Consider the following 14,182-nt stretch of genomic DNA (forward strand, 5'->3'; position numbering starts at 1 on the left):
CAACGGACGAAGGTTGGAGATCTTAGTGCTCGGTTTATGTCGACCGGCATGACCAATTCCATTAAACTCCGCAAAGTATTAACAAGCCTAAAACAGTGGTTAAGTATTAGATAATGTGCTCTTAATTATGACCTAAACTCTAATCCAAGCCAATAATAATGGACTCATAATAATCATATAAATAGTCATGAGTTTTGAGAACCAAATTAATTGCACTGAGCACCGAATACCGAGAACTTACTTGAGTGTTGAAGTATTTTTTGCAGGTACCATCCCGACCGAAAGTTTACGAAGGAGTGAAGGAGGAGTAGCGAGAGTGAGTAAAAGGGAGGCAGTTGTTTAGTGAGGTGAAGATGGGAGGAAGGTGACCGAGCAACCGAAGAAGGAGGTAATAGTTCTCTCAGTCCCTTTTAGTACGAGAACAATTGGCGCCCACCGTGGGGTCGAGAGAATTTAAAGGAAGAGAAGATCATATGTGTCAACAAGGAACATGGTGAGTGAAAAGATGTTAGATGCTGAGCAGATGACATTGTTGATGCCTCTGTAGAGGGAGATGGAAGAAATGAAAAAGAAGAATGAGGAGGAAATACAAGCTCTTTGAAAGGAGAATGAGGAGATGAAAAAGAAGTTGATTGTGGGAGCTCCATCTTTAGAGCCCGATCATCATGTTGGGACATCCCATACAACCCTACTTGTTAAGTCCTTGGAGGATCCTACACCTATTCGTCCTTGGAGGAGTCCCGACTCAACAAGTCAGTTTATACGACCGAGACTCTCTAGATATAACAAGAAGACACACTTTCACTAACTATGTGATGGAGGCGCAACTTCCCTTCATGTGGAAGGGACTTAATATTGATCGCTACGACGGAACAACCGACCCTGATGAGCACATGGACATATACACTACTCATATGAGTTTGTATACCTCGAATAATGTTGTTTTATGTCGATTTTTTCCCAACTTCACTAAAGGGGAGAGCATTGAGCTGGTTTAAAAGGCTCTCTTCATACTTTATTGATTGCAAAGAAAAGTCATGTAAAGAAAAAAAATTATATAAAAAGTATAAAAGATAAAAAAAAAAAAAAAAAAACTATAACATTAGTTACATTTGGTTAACCTCTATTTTTGTACACAAACAATAGAGAAAAACTTTAAAAAAATAAAAATAAACAAAGTGCCTCAACGACGAACAACTTTGTCACCTTCTATTCACCCCACATGTTATATTTTGAATTTTTTCTTTCCTTCATCTCCTTCTCCAGGCTGGTGATGACAATCTCCTGCAATCTCCTGCTCCTTCGCTTGGCGAAACAAATTAATGACTTTTGTCTTTATTCTACCAAGCTCCTTTCTACTTTCCTTAGTTATCATTATATCATACAAAACATATTAATTCAACAATTAATACATATAATAAAAAAACATATCATTCAACAATTAATATTATGGTAGAATGTCATTGATGTTCTAGCCACCTTCATTATCAAATCTAGACCCAACAATGAATTCTTATGCATATTATGTAAATTTGAATTTGAAAAAAAATGATGATTGGTTGCATCTCCACCTTCAACTTTCCTACTGGTTAGCTCTATAATTGGGTTATCAAGAAAAAGATCATTACAACACATAGTCTTCACTTTCTTTATTGATGCATTCCCTTCTTCATTGATCCACTTCTCCATAGTACTCATCATATGTTCCACAAACTGTCTTTCCCCTTGTCCTTCTTTCTTATTTATATCTAACTAGCATATCAAGTAATTAACTCATGATTATTCTAATTCTAACTAATTCCTCTTCTTTGTGTATCATAACATACTACTATTAAATAAAATACTACAATAACAATGAAAGACATACCCACCAAATAACCCCTAACATGAAATAGCAAAATGGAATTCTATAAATGTGTGTCTGTAAAAATTTCACTTTAGGTCACCACATATTGTTATAGGAGTCACCACAGGACAAATAACAAAAATAAACATTACATTATTCATCACCCAACAAAAATTAAACAACATCAATCTTTAAAAAATAAACCAATAAAGAGAAAATGTATTACCTTTGCTGAAATGAAATACACCACTTTAAGGATTTCTCGCTTAAAGTATTTTGAAGACTACCATCAATGTAATACCACAAACCCCAACTCATAACACATCACCACCTAAACAATGCACCACTCAACCATCGTCAAAACAACCACCAACCACACACCGCAAACAAGAGACAGAGTCTTCAATAACCCAACAACGACGAACACAAAACCAAACCCACATTGCAAGCAACACGGGAGAAAAAACAAACTTCCACATATCACAACTACAAAAAAAGTTGAAAGAGAAAAGCTGGAACACAAAAGTTGGAAGAGAAAAGTAAAAAAAAAAAAAACCCTAAACTAAAAACGGAAAGCTAAAATTTAAAAAAAATTCAAAAAATTCCAGCAAATTACATGGCATCCACAAATAATTAAAATATTAATATTTTTTTGTCACATAGATGATTGTATAGTGGCGCATCTCCTTTGAAGTTGTACAAATATCCAGACTCTTATTTGACAATGGAGAAAAAATGAAGAAAAAAAAAGTAAGTTTTGAAAATAAAAAGTCAAGTTTCTTCTACACAATACAATCCACATGTTTAAAAAAACTCCATAAGTAACTATTCTCTACTTTTATATGGATTGAAACATCCTTAATACTCCCATCTATTAAATTTTTTATTATAGATAAAAAAAAAAAGAGTAAAAGTATTGTCTATTGTGTAATAGAGTCTATAGGGTAGAGTAGTGATGATGGTAAGTGGAAGTAAGTATTATATTGAAACATGGTATAGGAACACTCCAGCTGCATGGAAAGGTCGAAATGATTTGATTATTGGTATAAAGAAATGGGGGTTGATGGTGATCGATTGTTGGAGATATTTGAAAAAGAGGGATACACCATCACATGCAAAAAGTTGAAACACCACGAGGAACCTTCCTTACTTTTTAGCATAAACCAAACTCATAAGCAATCTCATCATCAACATCTATGTTCCAACAACCTTTACCCCATTATTTTCTATCATTGCCATCTCATCTTTTCATCTACTTTTGCACCAATCAATGTCTACAAAATGCTAATCACTTTCGATGATAAAAACCTCAAATATTCTCCCTTCCCTTCCCCACTCTATGTTTAGATGTAGTTAAAGGAGAAAACAAGTTACTCAAACAACATTTTTGGTAAAATAAATTACTTGTATAACTTCACATGAGAAGAAAAAAATTAAAAAATATCTTTTGACAAAGCAACTATTTCACAATGTTACTACTAAAAAATCATTAAATAAAAATCAATGTTAAAAACAAAAATAATTAGTTATTATTTTGATTAAATTAGATATTATTTTAGAGACTAAAAAATTATTAATATCTAAATAATTTTTAAATTGGTATCTAACTGCCTACCAAGATTTTAGCTATCAATTATTTAAATTCTAATCGGCTAAAATCTTGGTAGCTATTTAATACCAATTTAAAAATTATTTATACTAATTTAGATACTTATATTTTTTTTAGTATTTAAAATCGTATCTAATTTAGTCAATATAACAACTAATTATTTTTTATCTCTAAAATTATTTAATAACTTTCTTGTCATGCATGTTTTTAAGAGTAATTTAATCATTAAAAATAAACAATTTTTTGTAATTATAAAATCAAGATGAAGAACAAAATAATAGATATAAAGTTGTTGTAAAAATTTCTTAGGGTATATGAAAATATCATTACTCATTTTTTTAACCCAATAATTGAATTTAAAGTTCAAGTAAAGTAAATCAATAATTTGACCAAAAGGAAAATTGATGTTAGTAAATGGCTATTGTTTGATTATATGTATATATTGTACGCAAGTACAGAAATGATATGATTGATGAATAAGCCTAACTGGTGTAAGCTTTTTGATTTATAAAGTTTGTAATTTTTGAGCTATAAAGAAAGGTATTGGACATTCACCTAAAAAATAGGTAGTGTAGAAATGAAAAGAAAGATAGAAAGAGATAATTGGCATATATTGAGAAAGAAAAGCAAGAGTAATGAACATCCCAAGGGAGTGTCCAAAAGGGTCCCAAGATGGTGTGACCATTAAACAACGAACAGATCATGTTAGTGTGGTGGATCATTATTCAATATACTGAACTCTTGATTCCATCTTGTCCCTATTTCTCACATGAGAAAAACAGGTAACACAATGCTTATTTTACAATAAATAATTCAAACATAATCCTTATTTTACAAACTCATTATCTAGGGTTAAATTAAATATAAATATAAACATTACAAGAAAATTATAATTATTAAATAGAAACTTTTCTGGTACGAATATTTTTTTTATCAGCAATAAACAATTAATAAATGTGAATCACTTTAGGAGTGGTTCAACCCTTATACAAAATACACAATCTTTATCATTTTTCTCTCGACACGTCCCCGCCAATGCTTAAATATACCACTACTTAATTAAATCCGGAAAGAATCACCTAAAACACTCACTCTTACTCCAAAAAAAAAAAAAATACATCATGACATCATTCTCATACATACCAAAGGATCAATACACCAATCAGATAAGGAAAAAAGCGCAGCCTATGACTTGGATGTAACCCAAGACCAAGCCTTTAGTTGATCCAAAGCTAGTTTAAGTCTGATACGAATATAGTTTTACATCGTTCAGGAGTTGAGGACAATGACAATTTATATACTTCTTCATTCTTCAATCTATTGAGATGCCTTTTAAAAATAAAATTATGATAGAACATTGACTTCCAAAACAAAGAATACTTTAAACTTCAAATTCAAATGTGGTGATCTAGAAGGTCTGTGACCTAGGGAAGTGACTTTCATTACACAGAGAAAGGGTGTCTAAAGTTTGTCCAAGTGACAGAACTTACATCATAATTTGTTACAGTGGAGACCTGCATTCGCACGGTCCCTTCTTTAAAAAAAATCAAATGTGGTGATCAAGCCCTTAGAAAATAGAAACTAATTTTATATATTAATAATTTTTTAATATATAAAATAATATTTAATATTTAATTTAATCAATATAGTAATTAATTATTTTTTATTTTTATAATTATTTTTTATTTAATAATTGTTTCATAGTAAAAATAATAGAAAATAATAGCAAAATTTATCCTAATCCTTGGTTAAACCCTAAACACAAAACTTTGTTTTCTTTTCGTCCTTGTCTGGTGGGGCGCACAAGACACTGAATTCACTGTGCGTGGTTATCTTTTACTTTCATAACATGATTCCAATAATTGAATGATGCATGATCATTCCTCTTTTTTTTTAATATTTTTAGAAGAACAAGAAGAGAAAATTTTCAATGTTTAATATATGATCAGTTGCATACGTAACTTTCAAATTCTGTGGGATTTGTTTTATGTATTAATCTTGAGCATAAAGTGGATATCAATAATAGCCATCACGTGCCCTAAGAATTATTGATAATATTAAAATTAGCATCACTTTAATGCAATCAATTTGAGTGGAATTAAAATAATAAGGAGAAGAATATGAAATTATGTTAGACTAAACTTCAATAATGATTTGCTACTTTTAAAATATGAATTGACAGGGCAACATGATCTAAAACCTCACACTTCCACATGCTCTCATCTCTTGTGTTTCAATTTTGTTGGCTAAAATTAAACAACAATTCATTTTCTACCTTTTTTGTGTTCTTGTCAACAAGATGTGTAATCAATTAAACAACTGGGATTTAAAACAGCAGAGATGGAACCACTTTTATACCTTTTAATCTTTAATTAAGACATGTATTTAGGCAAATAACTGGACCCAAAAAATGCTTTATGATCAACTTCTTGCATGTCTAGGATTTTATGTATCAAATAAGAGTGAAAAGCATATGTGTTGACCCATTAAAAAAATGTGCCAAACTCAAACATTCAAGTGTTAATGAATTTGCTACTTAATTGGTGTAGAGTGAAATTGGAGTCTCGTTTCTTAGTTCTTTTAAGTAAAATTTATTAATTTAAAAGTATGTTTAACAAAAAGAATATTTATTATCTATTAAAAAAAATAATTAAATATATCAACTAATTTAAATAAAAAAAATTAATTAATCATTATATTCATAATATTTTATAAAATAAAAAAATTATGATATTTAAAGTAATTTTTATTATTAACAAAATTGTATAAAATAATTTTAAAATTAATATCTAACATTAATTTTAATTATTAATTGTTAGATTTTAAATTAATATTTAATTAAATTAGTAATTGATTTAGTAACTAGAGTATTAAATATTAATTTAGAAAATATTTTATAAATTTTATTAATAATACAAAATAATTTAATTATTAATAATATTTTAATTTATAAAATATATTTAATTTAATATATATAATGATTAATTATTTTTTATTTTTAAATTAATTGATATTTAATGACCATATCATTATTAGAGATTTAATTATACTCAAATTTCGAAGCAATCCAAAAACAAGATTACATTAGTAATATTGTAAAGTAAAATTAAGTAGTGCTATCTAAAATATCTAAGTATATATCTAAAATATCTAAGTATATGTTTTTTTAGTTTTTTTTTTTTATGTTTCAATCACAGTTATCGGATTTCATGATAAAAATCTAAAAGAAAATGGTATGGTGGATTAATGTTCCCTTAGAAACAAACAATACCCTTAGACATCTTAAATTATGGTAAAGTTTAGATGAAAACCTACAAACTAAAATATAAAGAATCTGGATTTCATAAACTTAACTCAATAGTCTTAATTACTTAGAAATAAGTTCTAAATTTTTATGTGAAAATTTTAATCACAGTCATATTAAATTAGTTCTTTTTACTCAAGATTTGTTGTGAGAATAAGTGTTTAAAATGGTAAGTGATATAAATTATTTCTATAATCAGATATCTGAGTTGTTCAGTCTTGAAATAAAGTTCTAAAAATATTTTTCAATATTTCAAAACATCAAAATGCATAGATAATCAACCATGCAACATGAAACATCAAGATAGAACATAAGAGTCATGTCAAAATTTCTATTGAAGGAGAAAATTGTAATTAGTTGAGATTTATTACATCCAACCCCAATGAAAAGAGGAGTTAGCTACTCCTATACATTGAGAGAACACACAAAAATGGCAAAGACAATGGCAAGATTGAACTGAAAGTCTCCCTAGCCCCCTCCTTCCTGCAATTGTAGCTTACAAAAGCTTCTTCCGTTTCTTTTGCCCCACCAAAGTCTCTTTTTAATTCTAATTTCGTCTTTTTCAACTATCCCAAAAAGGTGTTTTCACATTGGATGAGCATAACCACTTGCTGAACGAGATATAATTTTTTAAACAATGTTTACTTTCACCTATTCATTGGGCGAATATGGTTCTCGTTGGACAAAGAGATCCTGAAATTACTTCCTCGTCTCATCTTTAAGCTTCCAATTCCTTATAAAATTTATAAAAGAAATTAATCACTTCTAACCTTGTAAAGAAAGTGTTACAACAACTAAATGTGGCATGGAATGAACAAAGTATATGATGAAAAGACAAATTAATAGGTCCATTTATCATGATAAAACAAGTTATTATCACATTTCTCTATGATCCTTTTCTGAAGTTTTTGAAAATTACTTTAGATTTGAACAACATTTTTCAGACACTACAAGAAAATAATTAAATAGAAACTAATTTTAGAGACAAAAAATAATTAGTTGATATAACGACTAAATTAATGACCATTTTAAAGACTAAAAATTATTGATTTTTAAATTAGTTTCTATTATTGATAAATAGTTTCTAAATTGGTATCTAATTAGCTATCAATGTTTTAGATTCTAAATTTGATAGAAAAACTTGGTAAGTTACTAAGAAGATGATTATGTGAGAAAGAATCAGAACAATGTGATTACTTTTTTTTTATGTGAATGGTTGGTATCATGTGTCATATGATATGGATATGTTACAGTGAAAAGTGTTGAAACCATTTTTCAACAAACACAGTGTGGTGTGGTAATGGCAAAGAACCTAAGTCCTAAACAAAAGTTGAGGTAATGGTGAGTGGCAGAATAGTGAATTATAGGTAGAAAAGCTATGTATGAGTGGAAACTAGAAATTGAAATGAAGAAAGGAGTTTCATCACTTTTTGTTCTCTGAAATCTGACACTCAAAAAATGATAAACAGACAAACCCTACAAATAACTATGTTAGGAAATCTAGCAGCTTTATGTTGTGTTTGTGTGATCCAATGTGTCTCTTTTCCCTGAAAATGACCATTCTTGTTCTTCATTTGGAGAATTCTGTACCTTTCTTACTCCATTTAGTTTCATCAAATTCTTAAGTGCAACTAACTTATACCAATGGAATATATTGATAAATAAAAATAATTATATATACATTAAAAAAAATTATTAAATGAAAATTAATTTTAAAGATAAAAATAATTAGTTACTATATTAATTAAATTAAATATTATTTTACAAACTAAAAAATTATTGATATATAAAATAATTTCTACTATTAATCAAAATTTGTAAACTAATTTTTAAATTAGTATCAATTAGTTATTAAGATTAGTTACCAACTTTAGCATCTAAATTAATTGTTACAATACCAATTTAGAAACTAGTTTATAAATTTTTATCAAGTAAGTTAAACTACTTAAGATACTAATAATTTTTTGAATCTCTAAAATAATATTTAATTTAGTCAATATAATAACTAATTATTTTTTATCTTTAAAATTAACTTTTATTTAATGATTTTTTTTAGTGATATTTGTTAAAAATCTCATATTGGTAAAAAAAATCAATTTATAGTATATAAACGAATACAATTCTCACTTTATAAGTTGATTTTGTGAGAATAAGTTAGGTTTAATATGAGATCAGAATCAATTCTAACGATGGTTGTATGGTATATCGGTTGATATCATACCACTTATAAATATTTAGATTCAAGTTCTATATATATTCTATATGTATCAGTTTTCTTTTCGAACATGTTAATTCCAATGAGTTTTTGAAACTTGTTAGGGAAACCAGTTTAATTTTATCTCAAATAATATGGATATTTGCTTCCATGACAAATAATCCGAAATATATTTGAAATAGTAATATATTTAAATATTTAATTATATATAAAAGAATTATTTAAAGAACTAAACCTGATTGAGTTTAAAATTTTCAAGTAATTCTTACATAATTTTTTCATAAAAACTTATTTATAAGTAATTTTTTATTTTTATTTAAATTGTTTATTTTATTTTCCAAACAAATTTAATGAGAAATTTGTCTATATAAGCTTTATTGAATTTCCATTTCCTTCATTTTACATATTTATTTATCATTAGTTCAATGAGAGTCTACAGATGCAGCAATCAGGCACTATCACCAAGTCATAGTTACTAATAAATTAACAAATTATAAAAAAATGTAGCAATGTTTTTATTACAAGACGTGAGAAGGAAATAACTAAGTCTATTTATAAATAATAAATTCATAAATCATTTCATTTTATTTAATGTTAAAAATAAACAAAATAAATAAATTGTCCATTCATAATAAGCTATCCAAAAAAAGTACTTTTTTTACATTTCGTACATTTCATTCCATTTATAATTAATTATACGAACAAAGCATAAAAAGAATTTGAGAGAGATATTTGGTACTAGTAGCCCTAACATTTTTCAAAGTTTATATATATATATATATATATATATATATATATTATTGTTTATGGAGACTAATTTTTTATGACATGTGAGACTAAGAATTGATATTTATAACTTTAAATATTTTTAAAAATTTATTGAGGTTTATCTTGTATTTAAATATATTATTATTTTCAATAAAGGCATTGTTACCAAATTACATGTTGAGTCTGGTGTTGGTATGTTTCAATATAATGGTCCCAATTACATTTGAAGCCCACTTGTGATGTCTCAATTGTGTGTGGCCCACTCATTTCTAACACCATTAATATTATTTCTAATCAATTTATTATTTTAAGTCTTCCATAGGAGACTCAGATATTGTTCATTTTTAGAAGCTGCAACTTTCTTTTTTATAAATGCATCATGTAGTAAGTTTTCTTAGTGACTATTCTATATTTAAATTAACAAAAAATAAATAAAATGTGAATTTTATAAAAAAAAATTGTACTATAGTAAAGTTTATTTTTTTTGTGAAAGTGATTGGCACAGTAAAATCTACAAAAAGTAAACTAAAATCTCATAATAATGTTTACAATTGAGATTCGAAAAAAATAAAGGAGTTTAACTATTATGTTGTTCTTTACTTTGAACGTTCCTTACTGTTTGAATTATTTTAATGTAATTAGTATTTAAAATCCTTATAGTTTTAGTCATGATTTATGATGAAAAACGTATTAGAAGTATTGCTTAAAAGTTAAATAATTTTTTATAATATGATAAATTGTATAACATAGTTTATTGGAATATTTTTTAAAAAAAAATGACGGTGAAAAATGAAACTGTTTTAGTTTATATAAAATTATTTATGCAATTTTAATATATTTTTGTAGTTAATAAACTTACGAGATTGTAATGGCCTTTCTTTTTGGGTCAAAGTAGCAGCTTGTGTCATGAATATGTAAAGGGTGTTTCTTCTTGCACCCCTTCATATTTCTTTCTGCACTCCTACATTTTCCAAAATATTGAAATTGTCATTCATAGTTTTGGATGATTTTGGAATAGGAATTTGGTAAGCAAAAGGTGTTTTTGAAATAAGGATTCCATAAGCAAATGGTATTTTTGGAATAGGAAATTCAGAAAACAAAAAATCATTCTGAAATATCTTTTCCAAAACACATTTTTTATCTATTTCCAGATTGATAAATCCAGAATTCATAAAATTTGTTTCAGAAAATATATTCTGAAAATATTCCAGAAAAAACAATCTGAAAATATTTTTTAAAGAGATAAAACAGTCTTCTTTGAAAATGATGGGGTGCAGAAAGACATTTATTAGGGTGCAGGAAAAAACTCCCATATAAAAAGTGCGTCATGAATATAAAGAGTTGCACCCCATGGTTGAAATTGCACCTCCATGATGGTGAAATGTCAAAAATACCTCTAGTCATATTTATAAAACAATCCTATTCTGGATTTGGGAAGGTTGGGAATTGCATTCTGCACCCCTTGATTGAAATTGCAGCTCCATGGGATGGTGAAATGTCAAAAGTACCTCCCGTTCATATTTATAAAACAACCCTATTCTGGATTGAGTGGTTTGGGAAGATTCGGAACTAGATGATTTGAAAAGGTTTCGAATTCCGTAATTCATAATCTATTTTAAAGTTGTATACAATTTGGAATTATCATAGCAAAATGTATTTTCAAATCTGAAAATATATTTTCTAATGTATAGTTCAAAATATATTTTGAGTGTATTTCCAATTGAAAATACATTTCATGATGTATAATTCAAAATATATTTTTTTAAGGATAAAATTGGAGGGATAAAGAATGTAATGGTCATGTAAAAATTCACTAGCTTAATACCTAAATGGGTTATGGTTCCTTTAACATTAACATAATCAATAATAGAATAATAAGAGTAAGTTCTTTTTGCAGTTTAAAATATTGAAAATGAAATTAACTAGAAAAGTTTACTTTTAAAAAAATCCAAATAACAAATTCTTAGAAACAATCCAAACAATGTTAGGATTCTAGTTGTGAAGTTGTCCAGGAATGAGTATGAAGAACAATATATAAAAAAAAAAAATCATATCTAGATTTTGAGTTGAAAGTGTTGACTTTCTTATACACAATGTTCATACCTCATGAGTAATAATATGTTTGAAGAGTTCATAAATTCCAATAGTAATTTAAAGGATATCTCAGCCACCAAATATGGTGATTGATGAAGTTTACAGGAACAAAACACCATTCAAATTCGATGATAACAGATGTATCATGTTTTGTAGCAGAACCTTGTAATTTATATCAAAATTTTCAGCAATGTTCAAAGAAAGTTTAAGGATCAAAACTGTTTCAATTGAGGACAAAAAAGATTACCCTTTCTGTCTCATTTTCTCTTCAAATCAAACATTGCTTTCTCCTGCATAGAGACTCTCAATAACCTGACTATAGAAGTTCCAGGATTCACTTTTTTCACCAATGCCTTCTTGGCCAAAAGGGTGTTCCTCAACATACTTTCGCATATCTTCAGCTTTTGTCAAGCCATCAAGATATACTCTCAGCTCTCCTCCTTCACCTGTCATGAATTATAGTTGTGTTAATCCATCATGTTCAAATCGATTATTTTCAATAAATTGAAGAAATTGTTAGAAAGAAAGTACTAAAGAGTTCTTTACTCAGATGTATACTAGTAGATCTCATGAAAGAAAGACTTGTACCTAAAGAGTTGTCGTTTTCATCATGATAACTGAATGTATGAGGAAAAACCGAGGTGTTTGGCTAAAATAATTGATCAGAAAATTAAAACAGAATGTTAGAAAATGATGTAGTGATTAGGAGATACCAAGAAACTGACAAGCTGTAACAAGGAAAGAGAAGCTAGTTAAACTATTTACAGGATTAAGCAATGCCTTGTAAGGAGAATCATCCAACAGCAAAGTATTGGATTCATTGTAATATCCTTTCTCCCATGGAAGATTAGGATCAAGCTTATCCCAAAGTTTTCTCAAATCCTTGAAAACAACCTTCTTATGTTTATTCTCAAGAGTCTTGAAGTGTGTTTCAGTGCAATGAGAAAGGTCCTGCATATTAGAAGCCAATAAAATGCAGAATCAGAAGTGCCAAAAGGTTTACCTTAACAAAAGTGATAGAAGTGATCAGTAAGTAGAATGTGGTAGTTGTCATCAATTTCATGAAAAGATAATAAGAATGTAGTTGCTACAGAAGGATTTATGAGTTAATGCAACTCATCATTGTCTGCATCAAATGAAGAAAAGAGTAAAAAACTACTTACGAGTTAATTTCTAACATAGTTTCTTCAAAAGCTTCATCTCTAAATTATTATTTTTAAAAAGTTCACTAAATCAAGAGATACAAGATGAACAAGGAGTGACAGAGATATTTCCTTAGTCAGAGAACAATTCAACAAATACTTACCCAATAGAAAAGCAATTTGTTTTTCAAGCATGGCAGCAAATAGTCAATGACTCGATCAACATTTTTCCTATGATAACAAGAAACCGTAAGTTTGTGCTAAAGCTGATTGCTAACAACGAAGTATCCCAAAAGAAGAGGACAATTCAAAATTCTCTCAGAAAGAGAAATGAAGACACAAAAATTGAAAAGTACACATAATAAGCCATAGTTAATCTAGACATGTGCATTAAGTTAGAAGAGTACTTCAGTCTTGAAGACCATATGCCAACTTCAAATTTTTGGAAGCAAAACTCCAGAAACTCATGATAGAAGGGTCTCTTGAATACTGAAATCAAATTCAAACATAACCTAAATTAGCATAAGAATGAACAAGAAATTCATAGAAAACAAAGAACAACACAATTCTTACTTGCTCTCCTCGCAATGGTTTTATCTGCCACGCGATCCTTGGGAGGAGGAGAAACTACATCCGCTAACAACCCATTTATGTCAAGAACAATTAGTCTTTTCTTCAAAGGACGAAATGGAGTTTCAGGCAGAGAAATATTAGAAATTTCTGCACTAAGATCTTTATTTATGACAGGAGCAGATACAGTCTTCTCTTCATCAGCATGGGAAGATAACTCTTCATTATTTTTTCCTTTGGCTACTACCATACTCACTGTATTTCCTTGGGAATTCATTATCCTATTTTTCTCTTAAAAGGCTGAGAAGAGGAATGGAATGGTTCTCTTCTCAATGAATGCTGATTTGTCAATTGTTTTTTCTTCCTCAAAGTTGTCAAGGCTGTTTACCATCAGCCACCTCCAGACCAAGCTCTACTGCTGTTTCCTTCTCTGAAGCTTAGGAGGACTTGACACTACCTGATGTTGCTGAGCTGCAACTGGAACATGAACACATATCCTTTTGCCAAGCTAATGTGTGAGAAGATGATCTATATAAGATAAAGATTTTCAATTTACCTTAGTCCCTTTCTGTATTAAAACAATCTCACAATCCAAAAGTTGGAAAGTAGGTATGAGGACTGAAATTTATGGGTT

The 14,182-nt window shown here is 28.4% G+C and overlaps 1 non-coding gene across 1 annotated transcript; it reads right to left on the reverse strand.

Moving 5' to 3' along the window:
- Nucleotides 1-12,020: 12,020 nt before the first annotated feature.
- On the reverse strand, nucleotides 12,021-13,835 carry LOC137836382 (putative FCP1 homology domain-containing protein C1271.03c). Its single transcript, XR_016520555.1, has 6 exons — nucleotides 13,552-13,835; nucleotides 13,386-13,467; nucleotides 13,143-13,209; nucleotides 12,602-12,787; nucleotides 12,425-12,485; nucleotides 12,021-12,282 (listed from the first exon to the last, which is right to left on the reverse strand). It is a non-coding gene; the product is annotated as a putative FCP1 homology domain-containing protein C1271.03c (transcript).
- Nucleotides 13,836-14,182: the final 347 nt, after the last annotated feature.

This window comes from Phaseolus vulgaris, chromosome 4 (genome assembly GCF_051622355.1).
Source record: "Phaseolus vulgaris cultivar YP4 chromosome 4, ASM5162235v1, whole genome shotgun sequence".
In the NCBI taxonomy this organism is placed as follows: domain Eukaryota; kingdom Viridiplantae; phylum Streptophyta; class Magnoliopsida; order Fabales; family Fabaceae; genus Phaseolus; species Phaseolus vulgaris.